The sequence below is a fragment of the Hippoglossus stenolepis genome, chromosome 20, assembly GCF_022539355.2.
Source record: "Hippoglossus stenolepis isolate QCI-W04-F060 chromosome 20, HSTE1.2, whole genome shotgun sequence".
Classification (NCBI taxonomy): Eukaryota; Metazoa; Chordata; class Actinopteri; order Pleuronectiformes; family Pleuronectidae; genus Hippoglossus; species Hippoglossus stenolepis.
This window is the reverse complement of record NC_061502.1, coordinates 7,359,184-7,379,010: the sequence shown is the minus strand read 5'-3', so window position 1 is coordinate 7,379,010 and position 19,827 is coordinate 7,359,184. Positions and strand designations below refer to the sequence as shown.

General features: G+C 43.1%; 1 protein-coding gene across 6 annotated transcripts in view; it reads left to right on the top strand.

Annotated features, from left to right (window-relative positions):
* The window catches only part of LOC118099782 (kelch-like protein 29), a 225,524-nt gene continuing 205,697 nt past the window's right edge, over positions 1–19,827 (top strand). The window contains exons 1-2 of one of the 6 annotated variants that reach the window (XM_035144542.2): positions 1–326; positions 11,905–11,973. The gene's annotated coding sequence lies outside the window, so the exon portion shown is untranslated. Of the gene's footprint in view, positions 327–1,622; positions 1,674–11,390; positions 11,814–11,904; positions 11,979–19,827 lie in introns of those variants that run through there. The other 5 variants (XM_035144541.2, XM_035144543.2, XM_035144546.2 and 2 more) reach the window with 5 other exon arrangements.

Below are 19,827 nucleotides of genomic sequence, written 5' to 3'. Positions count from 1 at the left end.
GAGTAAAGTGGCCACACGGTGTGTCAGTCCGTCCAGGCAATCGCTCCCATCTCCGATCCGCCGCCGCGCAGCGAGCACAGAAAGACGCGTCTCTCGCCAAGTCCCACGGCACCGCTCCACTTGGTGACGTGCGCCGCGGAGCGCAGACAGGCCACCGACCGACCAGCCCGTCAGCCGCTGCCCGCTCCTCAGTGTCGCTCCCCCCGCTGGGAGATGCAACAGCAGTCCGTGCGGGATAGAGACTGCGTCCAGGCATAAGAAGCAGCAGCAGCGTCGCAGCGAAACAAGGACGGACGACCCCGGGGGACCGGAGCAGCGAGTGGCCGGTAGGTGAACGCACAGTGAGCGTGTGGCCGCGGACAGTGTTCGCCGCGTGTCCGCTTCATCTGGACGTGTTTTCCGTGTCCGGCAGGAGTTTGACACGGCGCACGGACACTTGTCCTGTGTCGGGTGAATGAGAGAGAGCGAGAGGAGGATGATCAGTTTCACTGCCACCCCCTGAGCGCAGGGACCACAGCCTCCAGGATGGTGCGTGTGTGTGTGTGTGTGTGCGGGGCTCGCGTTGTGCGCAAGCGCTCCCGCAAGAAGGAAAAAAACTTAACTTCACGCCTCAGAGATTGTGGGAGAAAAACTAGGTGAATACAGTGAGGTCGTGGTGGAGGTGCAGGTCAGGAACTTAGGAGCAAGGGGCTGGGGACTGCTGGGGCTCAGTCTCCTAAAACCACCCCAACACATCCCATAATTTAACTTCACAAATCTAGAATGAAATATAAGCTAAATGATTTATTCTGAAGTTGTTAGTATTAACACTGGCCTAAATGAAGCAACTGTTTAACCAGTGTTGCCTCACATCTTTTCAATTTCACTTTGTGTTTCCAAACTAGACCAAAATATAACAAGTGCACAATTCAATTTGAAACATTTCCTATCCTCTCCCAGTTCCCTGCTGCCTGTGATGTGCACGAGTCTATTTATAAAAACCCTATTATTATTGTATCCTGCAGATATGTGTATGTAAGTTGTAGCCGCCACTCTGCAAGATCCATCCTCCAGACAACAAAGCATTACTCATCACAGGTCCCATGCCTTGCTCCGGTGACCGGCTGCAGCCTCGTGTGTGTGTGAACTGCAAGCCCTGGTTGGGAGTGAGTGAGGGGACACTGCCCCGGTCCTCACACAAAGTTAACTGATGATCCATTTCCAAAACGCTGCCAGCCGCCCCTCCATCCATGAGCGCCGCTGTTTTCACGTTCCTGCCAAGTGAGAGAGAGAGAGAGAGAGAGGCTATTGATGAAAGAATGAAGTTATGATCACATTTAATCTGCAGTCTGTATTTAACGTGATTTATTATCAACTTACAAAAACACTCCTCCATCCACTCTGGTCTCAGCACTAATGCTTGTTTACGAGCCCCGGCAGCGGCATATGTTATTATTATTATTATATATATAAATAGATGTGCTGTCACTTTACTGTATGTGTTTCTATTCCTAAATCCATGTACCCTGGGCTTGTTGGTGTATTAATGGGCCAAGCATGTGGGGCAGGAGCGGGACACACTTCCCCACTGATGACATTTTAAAACCTAGCAGGCTATCGTGAATCAAGGCAGGGATTAAGGGCTTTAGTCCCTAGTCCTCCCTGAACAGCCAGGGAGCTCTGCACTCGATGAGGTAAGACAATGCATTTGCCTCAGAGCCGGGGCCATTTAGCAGGGGTCTTCTCGCCTCATCTGCCGCGTGTGTGACGGAGAGTCGTCTCTGCATATTTAGAACAACCAGTCACAGTAGGTGGATGATTATGCAGCAGCAGCAGCAGCGATATACAGAGGTGTATGTTTGTGCCACGGAGCCTCATTGTCAGGCGAGGCACACACCTCAGAGGAAATATTGTGGTTTCTCTAGTTTGTCACAATCTTCTTTTACAGTAAACTCAATCAGGGATAATCCGTCTATATCAAATGTGATTTAGGGTGGCCTGGGAAACCGCTTTGGCCCGAGGAATTAATTTACAAATTACCCCCGGGGCATTTATCCTGTTAGTAAAGGCCAAGTGAAAAACAACCATTGTTGGTCAGCAAGTTACAGCACTGTAGCCTGAGGTTGTGTATGTATTTTCCTTTACAGGGTGATTTGATTGGCGTGTGTATACCGGGCTGTAAATTCTGTCATGCAAGGCAGCGCAGGTGAAACGCTCCACAGTATATTCTCGTACTTGGATGAAGTTGCGATCCACTGATTTGCCCCCCCCGGTTACGATGGCCTGCAGTGAAAAGAAGTCCAGAAAAACAGAAGCTTTTCCAGGCGTGCCAGCCAGACTGCGGAAAGCCAGGCTCGCAGCGCTTTTCATGTAGCAGCAGTCGCACAAACAGAGCGGTGCCTCAGCTGCTGCAAGGAGGCAGCACGGAGGAGATGGAGCCATTTCTAATGTGTCTTTTCAACGTAGCTGCGATGCTTCTGTTTATCGGCAGCCTCCCGTATTAATGTCTGAATGCAGCCGGCCATTACGCTGATTGTAGTGGAGCGGTTCGTAATACACAGCCAATCTGGACCAACCCACACCCAATCAGAAATAACCATGGAGAGCAATTGAGCATGTTTATTTGATGCCTTGCCAGGTAATAAACGGAATTTTTAAGAAGGGTGTTGTTGTTTCTTTTTAATTTGAAAGAACATGCTCCAGCAGATTTTTAGATTACGTTAAGTCCCTGGTTAAAAAAAACCCCACTAACACGTGCTAACATCTGGCTTTTTGTCTTCGATGGGAATGCACAATCGGCTTTCACTCCCGGGTCAAATGACTCCGCGGTGGGCGCAGGTTTTTATCAGCTCGGGCACTAATGGGCAGGGACGGAAACGTGACACCTTGGTGAACACGCTAATTTGGCAAGACAGCGAGTCACGAGATCGCTTTGTGATGACGCATCGGGGCAAAAAACTGAAAGACAACAGGAAAAAAACCTGCGTATTTCCACTAATATTGGTGTAAAAAAGGAGGTAGTTTCAATGGGCTAATTTGAGTAACCCTAACTCACTTTACCTGCGGTCAGTGTCTATTCGGATCCTAAGCAGACGAGCGCAGACACTCCCAGTCGTTTCTTCGTCGTGCGCTGCTCACGTGGCTCAGAGGCTTTGTTGGCTGTTGGAAACGTGGTGATCCTACGTGGCGCAGAAACAAAGACCTGCTCCAACACACCAGCGTCTCGCACCCAATTTAAATTTATTATGAGATGCCAGCATGTTGTCGTCTTGATTGGAAAATTTTCAGTAGATTGTAGATTCAATGGATTGATTCAACGCTTTAATATCCGTGTATCTGCAGGTAAAAAGCGTTTTTGTGATCAAATCCTGATTGAGGCGTTATCGCAGTTTTCCAGAACATTAATCAAGCAGGTTAAACATATGATTTATACCAAGAAGAACTTAAGTGTCTTGACTTGAAAGTCCTTGTTGCTGTGTGAAAGTTTCACATGAGAGAAGAAAGATTCTTTCATTTTGCGATTTTCAGATGCCACTTAACCAGGAGAATAGTGTAACAGCCCTCTTGAGCCTGGAGAGCATGACACTGTAGTGCACTCCGCACATAAATATGAAGTCAATTTCAACCAAAGCCTAAAAACAAAAGGCGAAGGAGGGGGGGGGAAAGCATGAGCTGCATATTTCATCGCTGTTGGTGATATAATTACTAATTACTTAATAAGAGCAAGAAGAGCCACATTGTTTTGTACTTAATTTGTGTGTCTCTGACCAAACTATTAAACGTGTATAATGGCTGCATTTAATTAACAGGAGTAGCTGCACATGTTTCTACAATTTGGTTTTAGTCCTGTTACCAGAAACGTTTTTTTTTTTTTTTTTTAAAGAGCTGCTGGTTGATTACATTTTTTCGTTTAGACAAAGCCACGCGAGCTGTCTCCCTTTGTTTTCAGAGTAAGCTAAGCTAACTGTCTGCTAGTAGTAGCTTTACAGTTGCAGTACAGACAAGAGAGTGTTGTCAATCTTCTTATCAAATGAGCATATTTCTAACAAATATTAAAAAGTATTATTTTAATTACAAACAATTGTAAATTCTTATCGTGCTTTTATTGGTCTTAGTCCCCACATTTTTGAATTCCAGTTTGGACTGGGCAATACAAGGATATCCATGATTATTTTGTAGTTTTCATCAATAGCAATATAACAAAGGTCCAATACATAGATATATTGCTAATGCATTGTACAGTGAGGAGGTGTTATTAATAAACGATTTACCTCGGATTTGTAAAATGTTTTGCTGTCGATCAAATGTCATTCTATGTTCATAAAGAAGAGTTTAAAAGCACAACCTTCACTCAGGAGCAAAAATCAGTCTTTACACCTAAAAGAAATAATAATAACCACATTTATCTTAAATTAATATCAATATAGACTATACACTTTTTTTGTTGTATAACCCCCGGTCCTACATGGAAGTAATGAATATGTTGCTTTTAATTTCACTTAAGCCTATTCACAACATATTCTTGTTTTCCACTGCTCGTCCTTGTTTTTGTTCTGCGGCAAACTCTCATTTGAATCGCCCTCGGTGAGCATTGCAAACAGACTCTTATTGCTCGACTGCCACAGCCACATAAGTGGTACAAGCAGGTAACTGAGTGCAGTATGTTTATCAAGGCAGCAGCACCTTTTTTTTCTCGTTTTTTTCCCCACGTAGTCGCGCTGACAGCAGACACCAACTTAGTTTATCTTTACCTGTTGGAGACAACAGTCGGAAATGGGCTTTACCCGAGGGCCCGCAGTCAGCTAATCGTTCTGAAGTGGCACCAAAGCAAGCTCGGTGTAACTCCGTCATTTAAAGAGATCCGGTCTCCCATTGATCATGGGGGGGTTTCAGGATGTCCCGGCCATGTTTATTAGCGAATCAAAGGTAACAAGTTTGATGGGAAAAGATCTGAGGGAATGCTTGATCTGTCTTGAGTTGGTTGGCTATGTGCTGCTTTGATATCGACATGATGAAGGAGTCAGCGGTGAAAGGAGGAGGATAACATGTAATTTTCCTGTAAGACAAAGCAGATTGAGGCCATCTATTTTTTTATTTTTTTTAAAAAAAATTTCCACTATCAGGTGTTTTCAAAGTCCCACCTGTAAATAATACGCGGCTGTGGTGTTCACAGTTTCTATTAATACTTTTAAAAAAAAATCCTTGTAGTCGAGTTATTTAATGAGGAGCTATCGAGAAATGTTGCAGCTCCCTGAACAAATAGATGCTGGTGTTGACTTTATGCAGTACACCATCTGAGGAAATATTATTCTTCTTCCTCCAGACTGACAGGTATGACTCATTTTTCTGAGGATCAAAATGGACACAGTAAAAAAAAAAATCTTCGGGTGATTTTTTTTTTTTTTTAACATTCTTTAGCATCTTTAGAATCGGTCTACAATTCCCACTGCAGCCTTTAATGCTTCCCTCGTTGGGTGTCAGTGGAAGCGCTACTGCTGCCTGAATATGAATCTAGTTTGATCAGAGGCTATTACAAAAGCGTAATACACTCGCTAATGTACACGGGGCAAAAGTCCACGAGCAAACGCTGTGTTTCCGAGCTGTTTGGAGATCAGTGAACAATCTTCAGCTGCCCTCTTGAACACAGTCGCTGAAGGGCTAGTGATGCTGTTGTCGTATTTTTCAAAAGCCGGCGGTTTCCCCAGTTCAGAGACCCAAATTGTCTCAAAATGCACTAAGCTCTCAACCTTCTACCTCCATGGAGATTTGAGTTGGTAGCTCACTTTCAAATGTTGGTTCGGGTCATTTTAAATCGGTTTTTCGTAGTAAACTTCAATAAATTGTTATCAAATACTTCAAGCGTGGGTTTGTAGGAGGTAAAATACGACTATTTTATAAATTACCATATTAATTGATATTTAAATGCATAATAACACAACATGGAACATAGAGAACATTTATATGTACATCAGTAAATCATAATTGTAGAGGATGTGTCATCCGTTATCTTTTCTCCTTTTTAATGCATTTGCTTGACCAAAAATGCCCATTCATGGAAAATGAAAGCAAAAAACAGCTGCTGATGAAAGCCTAGGTGAAGCGCGTAGTCTTTTATGTTTCCATCCATCTTGTCTGACACTATACAGTGGACATGCACGGTCCCCCTATTTGCTCAGCGCTGTGTATTAACCCTTGTGTTATTGTGGCCTTAATGTTCTCTATGTAGTCCATCAGCCACGTTCTCCAGGAAGCAGGTCCATCCAAGCCTTGGCTGCCTGACAAAACGCGGGGACTCATTAGGGGCCTGAGCAAGCGAGCTGACAACCAGGAGCCAGGGCCAAAGGGGCCATACTTATAGAGATAAAGACCCAATTCCTAACGTACCCACAGCTTTAACCCAATGTCAATGCATGCGGTGTTGGGGAATATTTGGTTTCTTGCTAAAAGAAAAGTCTACTTAAACATAACTGAGCCTAAAAGTGGAAGCTATTACCTTAATTTAAATACCCACAGAAACAAGTTGACACTTTGGGGGATAGGGGGTGAGGAATTGGTCCTGTGAGGCTTCATTTCAGGGCCCTTGTAGTCTGTGCTGTATATATACTCACCATATATGATGAGCTTACAGGCTTATCATACGGTCTTTTAGTATTGCACTGCAGGTTTGCTCCATGGAAAGGAGAAAGATGTGAAGAAGGTGGACATGGGAATAGTCTTCTCCACCATAGCCTTTTGTGTTTTGCTGTTTTGTTTATGCTCCCATTAAGCCCCGGCTCCAGGAGTATTTCTGCTCTGCGGCCGTACGACAGCCACAGCTCCCCTGGCATTTGGTTTATGAACCTCAGTCATTTTAATAAGGTGTATTTTACTATCTTATCGCCACTTTTGAATAAACATCATCTTTTAATAAAAATGTAAGAATCTAATCCTGGCATGTCCGCGCTGTTAAAAATGCAGAATACAGCGGACGTCATTTGGGAATGCGCCGGCCCTTTAGAAGGACATGGATGTATTATGTAATAATTCATTTGAAATTGAATAATTGAATCTGCCTTGAGGAGGACTGATGGTTCGAGAGAGAGGGGCCTGCTGGACCAGGTTTTTGAGGTGGAATGTTCAGACTCAAACCAGCGCTGTCCGCTTGAGGCAGACCAGACTTCAAATTACTTCTCGGGGAAAACTAATTTCTTTGGCCACTGAAGTCAGTCGAACCCATTTCCCCACTCCTGTCTTTCCTCTCAGGATCATGGGGAAATTATGATAAAACTATTTGAGGTTTGTTACTGTCACTTAAGGATTGCTCTACACAACAGTTACATAGTTTACGAGCTGCGGTAATTGGCCTGTGGAGTTGTTTTTGTCTTGGTGTTGGCAAGAAACAAATCATAATAAATATTTCGAAACTATTTTGATGTTGAGCAGGCATTCCCAGATATTATCATGTGACCATTATACAGAATAACCAGAAGTGACAAGCTGTTGTTCCCCTGCGTCTCTCGATATCGCCCACTTCTTTATCCTCCAACATATATATATTTATTCCAAGGAATCCTCTCATTCTGCAACTGAAAAAACTCCTAAATCATTCATCTCCAGCAAGGAGTGAATATGTAAATAGTTCCCTGTTAATGGAAGTATGCATAAGAGCGACTCGCAGCGGTGTGGCCATTTACATACTCCCAACAGTGCAAGTTTAAAGGTTGCTTTTGCGTTAAGAGGATTCATAAATCATGTGTTCGCAGGAGGTGTAATGTGCATCTGTGATATCATCCCATTTACAACCTGTTTGCCTTAGTCTCTGGATGCTTTCTTGCGAGGAATGGAACCGTTTATAGTGGCCGTTCGGTTCCAAAATGTGCTCTCGCTGCCTGTCAGGGGGTCGAGCTGTTGTCACCGAGACTTTAGATGAGGATAAATTGCAGGTTATCACGTTCGCTGTGTCCGTGGGTCAGCGAAATATAAAAAAAAAAGCACTATTTATGTTCGTGTATATCTGGGTCAAAATATCAAGTAGCAGTCACAGGGACACGGCTCTTACATTTATGTGAAAATGGAAGCCGAGTTGCTTAACCCTTCTTTACATCTCTGCAGTTCATCGGAGTGGTGGCCCCTCGTATCGGAGGCCAAGGAAATAAATTCACATTGAAACTCCTGTGTGGAACGACATGAAGGGCCATGTTTTCTGCTCACTCTCTGTGCAGCTCTAATGTGTTGCAGGGTTTTTTTTTGTATTCAAAGACACACGGACATTTGGCAGTGATAAAACTGGCCGTAATGATAACATGGCTCCGGCTTAAGGTCCTGTAAAGACATCTTTTGTCGACGCTTGTCTGCCTGTGGGCCTCGGTGTAATTTTTATAGCTTTTACCGAATAGACATTTCTATTTCCAAAAGCATTTGCAAGATAGGCCTATCCATTCCCTCCCTCTCCAGGACATGAATGCGTTGCTGCTCGGAAATTTTATGAGAGAAATATTTAAACTGTAGTTACAGCGCCCTGTGATCGTTTCTCAGTCTGGCTGACACGAGGCTGCTCAGAATTTGCAGGGAGTAGCTGCTCTGCTTTGTTTTCCCCAGCCATGTTGCAAATCGTGATTTTTTTTTAAATTTTTTTTTTTGCAACAATACCTTCGCCCTGAAATTAATAGTCCACTTGAAAACGGCTCCCGCAGCCTCTCGAGAACGGAGCCACTGTGTTGGCGGCCAAGTTTGATTATTAATGGCGTGTCTCTATCTCTCGGGCCCCAATTGGTCTATGCTGATTGCCGAGCATTCTGATTAAGAAACACCATTAAAATTGATGTATTATGGGTCCGAGTGTTTTTCACAGTAAGATAGCTGCTTCAATCAATTGATAATTACATCAGTGATTTATTGCCGGGGTTCATTTTGACACGTTTGCAATAATTGGCATGGTAGAACTTCTGTATGTTCTCTGAAGGAGAGCGAGCGCCTTCGGTTTTGAGATAAATTGAAATGAACAAAAGCCCCCAAATCATTTCACCCAGGTTTATTGTGCCATATCCATCCAGATCCTGAAAGAGGTATATTTCCAAATTTTTTAAAGTAATCTTATCTTGTACTACAAGGTATTTATCCTTTTACTTATCAGTTACTGTGACCCAGATGTGACTTTTTGCACCCAAACTGCTTTTCATCATGGATAATATGCAAGTAGTTGATTAGAGGAAGAGGAGACGAATCTAAATCTGTAGGGAGAAGTCAATTAGGTAGGTAATGATCTAGCTTTGTGTGGAGTTAATGGAAAACATCTCTAATTTCATGGCAAAGTAAACAATTTTCCTTTGGGGGTTTTTCCTCATTTTCTAGCCGTTTTATAAGAGAGAAAAGTCAGATTTTATTTATACAGCACTATGTCAAAGTAGTTTTCGTGTTTTAGTAGTTTATTATAATCTTAATATGTCATGAGATAAATGAGAGGTGGCAGGAAAAACAAAATATATTTAGGTTGAATCTTTATTACAATAAATATCTATATATTCCCAGTTGGACCCATTCAAACTTTTAATGATGTCTCACTTAGCAGAGTTTTGGCACAGTTACATAACCCTTAGTCAGAACAATTTTTTGAATTTTTTTTGAATCACTATGTGCAACAGCAGCCGCTTTTCAGCTCCATAAACCGACGATGGAAAGCATTGGTTTTATACCAGCGAGCTACTGTCTTTTATCATCCTCTCGAGGAAGATTTGGCGAAGTAGCCATTTTTAAGAGTAAAGATACATGCCTACGTCCACCATTTTTCATCTAAAAAAGCAAAAAAGCTCGGTCAAAATCGTGTTCTTCGGACTATTAGGGCCGACGTGATGTATGTGACTCAGTCAGCAAAACATTATGAATGAGCAACCAATAACTTCACATATTGACAAGGTTTCTCTGTCTGCTTCGCCTCAGACGTAGAGTTCTGCTCTGCAGCCGTTGCTGAGAACTGCCTCTATCATCAGCGTATTATCTCCAAGACGAGCAGATGCTTCAAATGTTTAGACATTTTTAAAACTAATGTTTGGCAGCATAACTGCTATGAAAAGGAGAGATGGTGCGAGGAAAGAGAGAGAGAGAGAGAGAGAGAGATGTACCTGTGTAAATGGTTTGCTTCTTAACTGCCCAGCATAATCGCAGCCTTTTAGATGACTGTATTCCCGTAGTGCTGCAGTTTAAAGAAGGAAAGACAAAAACAATTCAGCTCTTAAATTCTTTCTCTTCTGCGTTTCCTCAAATACCAACAACTGATGTGATCTAATTTTCTTCCTCCTCTCTCAAGCCGCCTCATCTACTTTTACTACAGTAAGAGATTGCCTACATTGCCCAGAATGACTTTTCTGAGAAATCTCAAAAGAAGTTCGTGAACGCACCTGAGAAATTCAGCTGTGTGTGTTAAATTTTTCACTGGAGAGAACGGGCAGCAACCATCGAGAAGGCGGGGGAGGAGATGTTTTCCTGCTTAGAAACAGCAGAAATCACAGCCTTCTCTAGCGCCTGCGTTCAAAACAGTCCATCACACAGAGGATATTTCTTCCCTGTCACATCTGTCCAGTGAACAACAAGCATATTGAACTTATAGTACAAAATATCATCATCATCAGAAATAAATACAAATAAAAAAACTACTTAAAAAGTTCAAAAGCAGCATGCCAGATATATTTATGCCTGAATATCATTTAATTTGGCTCTTTGGTATTTTTTTTATTACTAAAAATTGTATTCAATTATTTTAATGTCTCAATGATATAGATCTACTTGTATATTCCTCATGTTATTGTCTTAATTTGAACATTTCAGTCCTGTTAGGGTTTGATTTTTCTTGCTGTCGAACTACAGCACAGAGTTTGTCACCGTGCAGTCTGTACGTATGCTCAGTTACGTGGTTCTCCTTTCCGAACTACGGCTTCTCCTTCACACCTTCATCTTGTTACGTTTTCCATAGGGATGGAGGAGTAGTGGTCAGGAAAGGAGATTCCCACCGCAGCCTTAGTTCAACATTACTGCATTACTCTCTGGTTTACCTCTTCTTGATCTGTGTTCTTTGTCTGTGTTGAGTTGAGACAGAGAGGGATTCTTTGATAGTGGGAGTTTTTAGATCATTACCTGTAGTTAATTTTGACCATTCTACATTTGGAAGTAGAAGAATACACCAACATAACATTATAACCTTTTTCTTTCACACCAAAGATACAATCATTTGTTTGCCACAATAATATTTATTTATGCACGAGTCATAATTCAGAGCAATAAGGGATCTCTGCCACGGTTTTCAATAAGAAAATGTCCTTGTGTACTCGATCACAGTCGGGGACGCACACACAAAGAACAAGATGTGGTGACTTCCAAAGGCTGCCACAGTTGTGGAGTCACATGATAGCGTCTTTTTTTTTTTTTTTTTGGAGACACCAGCACCATTGTTACCTTTGACAATGAGGGCTTTTGAAGTGTCATCTCCGATGCGAACCCTCTCCTTTGTCGTCATCTTAAAAAGAGCGGAGCCTTCAGTTATGCATGTGTTTGTAGTAAATCCTTTTTTCATTTGCCCCGGGAGCTTTTTCATCTGCGACCATATGCTTTCAGTTTGACCTTTTCCATCGCCAAATTATCCGGCGTTGACCCCTGCTGTTCTCTCAGGACAGTTGGGAGAGTTATTGATAGTTTTTACTCAGGAGTCTCTGCGGAGCCGTTTATCTGTTCTCCAGACCAAAGATTACATTAATAAATCTCTTGATGCACTTTGTTCCACACTTGAATCGTCAGTTTTTTTTCTCGTTCTTTTTGAGTGAAGGGAGGCCTTGTTTTTTTTTTTTCGTCATTAACAGATGGCGAGCGTGAGGATATCCGAGCCAGATTTATAGACGTTTCATTTCATTTTCCGTTTTACAGCCTCGTCACATTCACCAACTGTTATTGTTTCTGCAGGTGTAGACGGCAATACTCATAAGATCTAATTTGTCTGTGATGAGCATCCCCATCCACCGGAGACCAAAGGTACGGTAAGATATGAAAAGCTCATTATCTTATGTCCCAATAAACATTTTATTATGCTACAGACAAGACACACGGCACGGTGCGGTAGAACAATAAAAGAGTCAGTCTTATTCTGCCTCATCGTTTCTGTTTCCCCACAGAAACCATTGTGGACAATTGTCACTAACATTATTGTTATGGCAAGGAAATAATTTGTTTATGAGAAGAAAATAAATTTGTGCTCTCGTATAACAATCCCACTTCTCTTATCTCAAACGCGCAGCACTTGATCCTTGTGATACAGCTGACTGTGTGTGAAGTGTACATGTTCTGCAGTGTTGGCCTGGTTTAGCGGGGGGTTGATCGTCTGGAATTATTTGATATATGGCGTCATTAATTCTGCTTGACTTCCCCGCCGTGTCCTGAAAATGAGCTATGTGTTTCTCCCCCCGCAAAGATCTCGCAGTTCTGTCGGCGAGTAGAACGCGAGATCGCTCGCCGGGCAAATTACGGGGGTTAGAGAGTCTGATATCGGGGTCATTAGGAGATAGGATTACTCCTGGACCGCGGGACCCCAGGAATGAACGGGCCCCTCTGGTGGTCTGCTCAGCGCTGATGAAATAGAATTGAATTAATGGGGTTGCCCACTGTGAGGACTGATTAGAACAACATACTGCTTTTGATCCCTGAGCGAGGTGACCGGGTGCGTGGTTGCAGGCACACGGGGGGGTTGGGCTTTTGTGTCTGTGTGTGTATATGTGTGTATTAGTGTGTGTGTGTGCCTGTCCTGGGTCAGTGCGTCACTGATGAACAGGACTCATTACTATGTGCGCTCTTTGCTGGGCTTCAACCCTCACTGGGGGGCTTCAGGTGTAAGATAGCTCTGGTATTTGGTTTGTGTGCTGTGGAAGGCTGCTAATGCCGTGGCCTGTGGTCCGAAGCTGTGGCCCGCCATGCTGCGTTCGGCAAATGAACTGTACTGCTGCATACAATTTTTAAAAGGCTCATCTGAGATCACACCTGCAGCTTGTGTCCTGTAGTCCTGAATTGTAGCATCCATGTTTGGTGGGATTCTATAAGTGAAACAGCTCATAAACCCTGCATTGTTTGAGTTAGCCATTGATATTTACCACTTTGTCGGTTTAAGTGCAGCTTCCTTTGGTAAATTTCCCAGCACCCACACTATAGAATTTGATGAGGACGGCTTCATCACAACATTAAAGCCGCCTTCAGCCACTGAACTCCAGATATTCTCCTGGAATTTTCCAGAGGGGCTGAATGTGAGAACGAAAATGTCCGAGTCAGTTGCTCCAGACAAGTTTTTCCTGCCAGCGATCTAGTAAGAATGTTGGAGAATGTTCGAGTGAGCTCATGTGAGAATACAGCAGGACATTGTCCGGAGAATTCACAGAGAGCGAGAGGGTGTGTTGTTGACATTTATAACACGTGGACACAAACCTGAAAAACAACAACAACCAAACATTTCCACCTATCCCAGAGACACATAGAAAGGGAAGGCGTCAACTTGGAAAGACAATGAGACTTGAGAGGTTTTGCCGATAAGGGCCTACTCTCCGACCTGTGTTTGTCAGGCGGTCACACAGCATCTGAAACCTCCTCTCCCACGACTTACCGTAATCGACACTCTGACATTCCTACTAACATTCACGCAGCAATTGAACAGCTGTGGGGAGGTGAGAAATCCCATATTCAAAGGGATTATCGCGTGCTGTCGCTTTCAATTACGGAGAGCTCTCCACCCTGTCCTTTTGAGTGTGGCCTTCCACAACAGCCATCGTCATTTCAGTCTAAAGTGGCTTGATGACATTTCATACACCCTTCCTTTCTCTTTTTTTTTTTTTGTATTAGCACAGCCAATAAGCTGTTTAGTATCCAGCAGCTAATCCTACTTTAACAACCAATGCCCCCAGGTTGGGACTCAGGCAGATTGTGGTAACAGTTTTCAAACCAACATTAAGATCCCGTAATTCTTTGGTTATTGTTTTTCTTATGAAATGTTGTTTTGAGTCACAATGTGTCCATAATAGGAGAGTTTCTGCTGAGTATAAAAAGGGACAACAGAAAGTAATACACTAGATTTTGTATTTGTTGCAACTTCAGTGACTATTACAAGAAAGGTGTTTAAACTTTAAGGTCCACCCTGCATTAAACCCATCTACCCACTAATAGAAAATGTCTATGAGAATATGTTATAACCGGCGGTTAGCTGCCGGCTATAAGGTGCCAACATCCGTCTCCGGATACCCATAAAGCCTGGACTGGTTTGGGGTTTTTCCATTAGTTTCTGTGACTGTTCTCGCGACTAAACAAACTGCACTGCATTTAGGTCGGCGCAGCACGCAGACTTTCATTTTCACCGGCAGGCAGGCCCGGTGTGGTTATTTGTTACCAAGCCAAGTTTGCATTCTGTTGTTCTCACATGAACTTAAAAAGAGCGAGTGATCCAGAATTTGTTTAAAACCACTCCAGACATCGTTGGTGTGACTGTGCCCTAGACACTCACAGTGGAATGTGAGACCAAGGGGAAAAAAGGCGTCGAAAAATTACAAAAATTCCAAATGATAAAAAATGCCCTTCTGCCTTTCACAGCTTTTTGAATGTAAGCCGGTGAAAAACACTTCAGTTTTTTTTCTTTTCATCCACCTACGGAAGTAATGGTCATGATCACCCCTTGTTTGCCGAGCAGCGCGCTGTTTACGTTCGGCCCCCAGACGGTTAGTCGGAGCTGTCTGCCAGAATCATTCTCTAGGCCAGTAATGATGGATGACAAGCTTCTGTGAGGAGGAAAACAAGTCCCCTGGTGGCACGCTATAGGGCCGCTCAGACGAAGGTGCCATCAGCCGGCTGCCCGCTGCACTGGTTGTGGGGGTGGGGGGTAAATAAAAGACTGGAGGGCTCTCTGGAACTGATGCGGCAGAAAGCTACATCCCTCCCGTTGAGGAGTGCAGTAAATTATAGTGAGGCATGTGCAGTGTTGTTTCTCATCAGTGATACTTAATCTCCTTGTTTGAACAAGAAGTTGCAGCCTGTGCAGGACTCCAATAAACAATGCAGTCGAAAAAGTGTTCCGTGCTCGTCGTCACTGTCGATCGCTTACTTTTGTCGTTTGTAATCTCTCCTCTGAACGCTGAGTTTTCTGTTTTTCTCTGGACCATCAGAGGCTTTTCTTGGACGTTTTCCTAGGTTTTTTCCTCCACCTTACTCCTATATAGTTGCTGTAGCCTACTCCATCATTATCAGGACAGTTGCTCCCCTCTTTGGCTGAGGCAAAACAATGATCTGCCTCATGCATCAGTCGGGAAATATCACCTTCAACAAAAGATTTAAAGCTGCTACACTAGAGAATACAGACAGATTTACTGTACCTGGCTATAGGCTCCAGCAACACTACTCACTCGGGAAGGGCTTGAATTTATCAGACATTTATTTTTATGTAAATGTTGCACATGCAAGCTTTGAGTTCTTAGGTTGTTTGCTATTTATTCAAATGTTCTACCCCTTAATGATATGTGGGAGGGGTCTCTGGAACGGTGGCTTCACACATGCTATGTACTGACTAAGGCAAGATGGCAGACAACACTGTATTTCAATTGTCTAATAATTTTGGCAGAGGGGGTTAACCAAAAACATTAAGATTCATTCTCTGGAAAAAATTAATATCCACAGGACGTTCTGTGTAAATAAGGCCATTATTGTTACTTGAAGAAAAGCTTTTATGAATCTTTTGGTTTTGATTATTCTGTCAAACCACTTTTTCCAAGGTCAGGACTTCACTTTGTCCAATTTGGATTTAGTGTTCAAGGCAATCCCCGAGAGGTACAAATACTGAGTATTAGCTTTTGTTATTATTATTGACTAATCTGCCACTTCTCTTCTCAGTTAATTGGTCAATCACTTGTTTAATTTGTTCAATCTAAAAGTCCAAGGTGACATCTTTGAATGGTTAATGTCAGTTACTCGTTTTGGATTAATCCAGCACAGAGAGTCATTAAGAACATTTCAAATGCTCTCTGGTCAATGAGTATTTATACAAATCTTCATGCGATACAGATTATGTTCTCCTGACCCACAGGTTTTCCTGCCTTATATGTTCCACACATGTATTTGTATCATGCTTTGGTAAAGAGAAGCTTAGTTTAGTTATATAACACAGAATTTTGCATAGGTACTGTACTCTTCAACATATACTGCAAATCTATAATTATGTTGGGTTTCTAACTAGGTCGCCTGGAGACAGAATTATAATTCAGTGACACTGATATCTGATAAATGGGATAAATAAGAGTATTTTTAGTTTTAGTTTTTATAAATGCATAATCCATCGTGGAAGAAAAAAAAGTAGTAATACATATTTTATTTGTGCCTCGTGGCCCCGTCGTGTCATCTCCCTCTGCTGCATTTTTCAATTCGGTTAAATGCAGCTGTAGTAATGATAAGCTCTCTCTTTAAAAGTGCTGCTGTTGAGTTCACTTGAGCAGGGACGTCCGCCTACCGCCATTATTAACACAAGGAGTCTTCACTTGCTGACAAAGGGGGGGGAAAGCCTTGAGAAGGGCATTTATCTGGGAGAAGCGTGGCTAAGTGTTCAGCTGTACAGACAGGAAATTATAGAGCCGGTCCTGGGCGAAGGCATGTTATAAGAAGAAATGTAACGTTACTAATGATGTGACCTTTGACCCGGCCGCCACGAGGTGTGTGTTGGATATTGTCTTTGCTGCGGAGAGCAATCAGGTGTGCAGGGAGGAGGGAAATGGAAGCGGCACGCAAGGTCAGGCTTTTCAGAAGCCTCCCCCATCGCCATTCGTGGCTCGACCTCCAGCCCTCACAGCCTCTGGTGTACTAATAAAAAATGGCTTCCCCCCTTTGTTTCCCAGCCACCCAGGGATCCCATTCACTTGTCATTACCAGACCATAACACAGGCGGAACATAAACACACATGCATAAACACAGGCCGCAGCGCGCGCTGTCACATGTACCTGGTTATATTCTTGTCACATAAACAGTGAGGCATTGTCTCTTGCACGCCCCTGGAGTGATTAAGACGTAAGGCACCACGGGGGTCCGCCCATGCTTAAAGGAGCATAGAATCCTAAGAGGCTGACGCACACAGACACACACACACAATCACCAACGCAGCAGGGGTTTGGCATGGCATCTTATCCCGGCCATTGAGGCTAATATCTGTGAATGGGCCGCGCTGGCACTCTGAGCACCACTATCAGTGTTGTCTCTTTTACTTCAAGTGCCCTCAGGGACTGTGCAGCATACACACATCATCGGGGAGAGGGAAAGTGCGGAACTACTTTATCTGGAGCGTCCTCGCTCAATAGCGGCTGAGCAGTGGAATATGGACAACACTCCCACATTTTCACGTCACTTAAGTTTAACTGTCAGATCATGTTTTGCTCAGAAGATAAAATGTCTCCACTTTGCAGTTAAGAAGGTGCAGCGCTCCCCCCGATGTCACCATCATGCGCTCACACTGATATTTAAATAACCGGTTGTACAAGTTATTTTGAGCATTAATTCTAGTAGCTTTCCAAAAATGGGGGGGGAAAAAAAAAAGCTCAGATTTTTAACTAGACTGAATATGTGGCCTTCTGCTGAGACGTTTTTCACTTGTTTAACCAGACAGTGAAATTAAAAAATCTCTCTGTCGGAGCTAGATGGGCGACAGTGATATTGAGCTAAAGACGAACATTACGAGACATAAATTCAGCCGCAATAAAAAAAAAAAAGTCTGGCATCTGATCGTTTTTTTTCATAGACACATGAGCGGAGGAAATAAAGGGCTTTTTTAAAAGCAAAAAAATCATCAATAAACATAATTTACCAGGTTGTATTCATTTATTGATATTCATTTTTGATTTATTTAATCTTCTATGATTCCTTTTTTTATGTTGGCAATTCAGCCGAAGAAAGCGTCGTTCTACTCATCCCAAAAACAAATCCTGTCAGTTGTGGTTTCTCTCTGAGCTCCCCTGTTGCTAAACCTCCATTTTTCCTTTTGGTGAATATGTCCTTGCAATCTGACGCCATCGAGCACCAGGCTTTACCATCTCTGGTCACACACTGTGTCTGTCGAGTTCAGCTGTCTTAACAATATCTACACCTGAGTGCCCCCGTGTGCTCGGCCTTCATGCAAGTGATGCCATATTGATTTTTATCCTGGGTATCTGCTCTTTGGCTGTGGAGAGACGTTATGGCACATATCATATCAGGTTTAAGTGTGTGTCATCGGTTGCTATGTGAGTCTGAGTTGGTTATCACGGCAGAAGGTTTAATGTTTCCGTTTATGGCTGCAGACGAGGGTTACAGGTCATTTCATGTGTGCAGAACATGATTGTTATTTTTTTTGGTCTTATATTTTTATATCTGGCCAGTAACATATTGTTTTATTTCACTGTGATGCCCACGATAATACTGACAGGATGCACATATAGTATACTGCCTTGTCTACACTACTACGGACACAACCTATGTTTTACAAAATATCTCAAGGAGAATGCAAAAAAAACGACTACAAACGCTCAAACAAGCATGCCGGGCCAGTGGGTGGCGATCCGTCAAATACCAGAGAAGAACACTGTGATCCAAGTATATTGGGCGAGGCAGACCGCAATGTGATGCAGAAATGCTTGTTATTAGGCGCAGCAGTGAAACAGGTATATAGCTGCCGTTGTTGTTGTTGTTTCTGGTGCATGTTAATTTCAAGCAAGCTGTGACGTCTGTTTCCCAAATTCTGTTTTCCATGTACACAGGGATTTTAGTGACTTGATGGATAGACAGACGGATGGATGGATGGATGACGGACAGATATGTGGATGGAGGGATGGATGGATGGATGGATATTTATACCAAACTGGGAAATTCCTGTATTAAAATAGACGGTTTGAGATGTCGCACAGTGCAGCAGCTTGGTGTCCAGCTCCGGTTCACCAGCACACTGACATTGTGAAAACCCGCTGTCCACTCTCTTCAGCCCCTGTCACATTTACAAAGGTACATTTGAAAAGGATCGAGTTTCCATGCCAGGTGTGAAAACCTCCTTTTTAACCTTAATTACATCGCAGCTCTGTAAGGACCCAGCGTTTCCCTGCTGAAATTAATTCCGCCAACAGGGCTCTTATCAAAGAATCCACATGTACCTTCTTATCACCTGTGGTCAATGGCTCTGCCTGAAAATGTACACTACAGAGCATCATCATCTGCCAAATTTCTATTTGGATATATCTGAGCCGTAATGGCCATCTGCAGAGTGCAACTCATTACGGCTCGTATCTCTGTCCGCACATATGTAGGTGTAGTCTCAGATGCTTTTTACAACGTTTTCCTCTGCTGTTCACGAGCGTGACTGAGGTGCCAAAATTAGTCCGCACGCACACTGTTTCTGCTCGAGGCAGAGAAAAGCTACAAGTGCATTTTCCATTAAAACAGGGACGTGAGAGGCCGGAGTCATTTATCTGAATGGTTATTGCTGGATTCTTTCAGCAGAGATGGCAGAGCTAATACAGACATTAAGCAGCTGAGTGATCGCTGGCATGCTACAGGTCATTTGCAGTTATGCATTAAGCCGGGCTCTTGAAATAAAGGTTTGCTCTTCATCGTCTCTCTGTCAGTTTTATAATAAAGACGGGAAGCCGAGACAGTAGTCTCACCTCTTGATATGCAGGTTACACATTGAGTGCACATGTTGGACTATTAACAGGATCCTCATGCAGTAATATTTATGGGACACAGATGTCAAAAAGATTCTGTAGGGGTTCAGCAGAGGTGACCCCACACTTGTAAACGTGCATTCCTGCACCATGTGTTTTTCCTCAACTCTGCCCCCAAAAGCTTCTTCCAAAAAA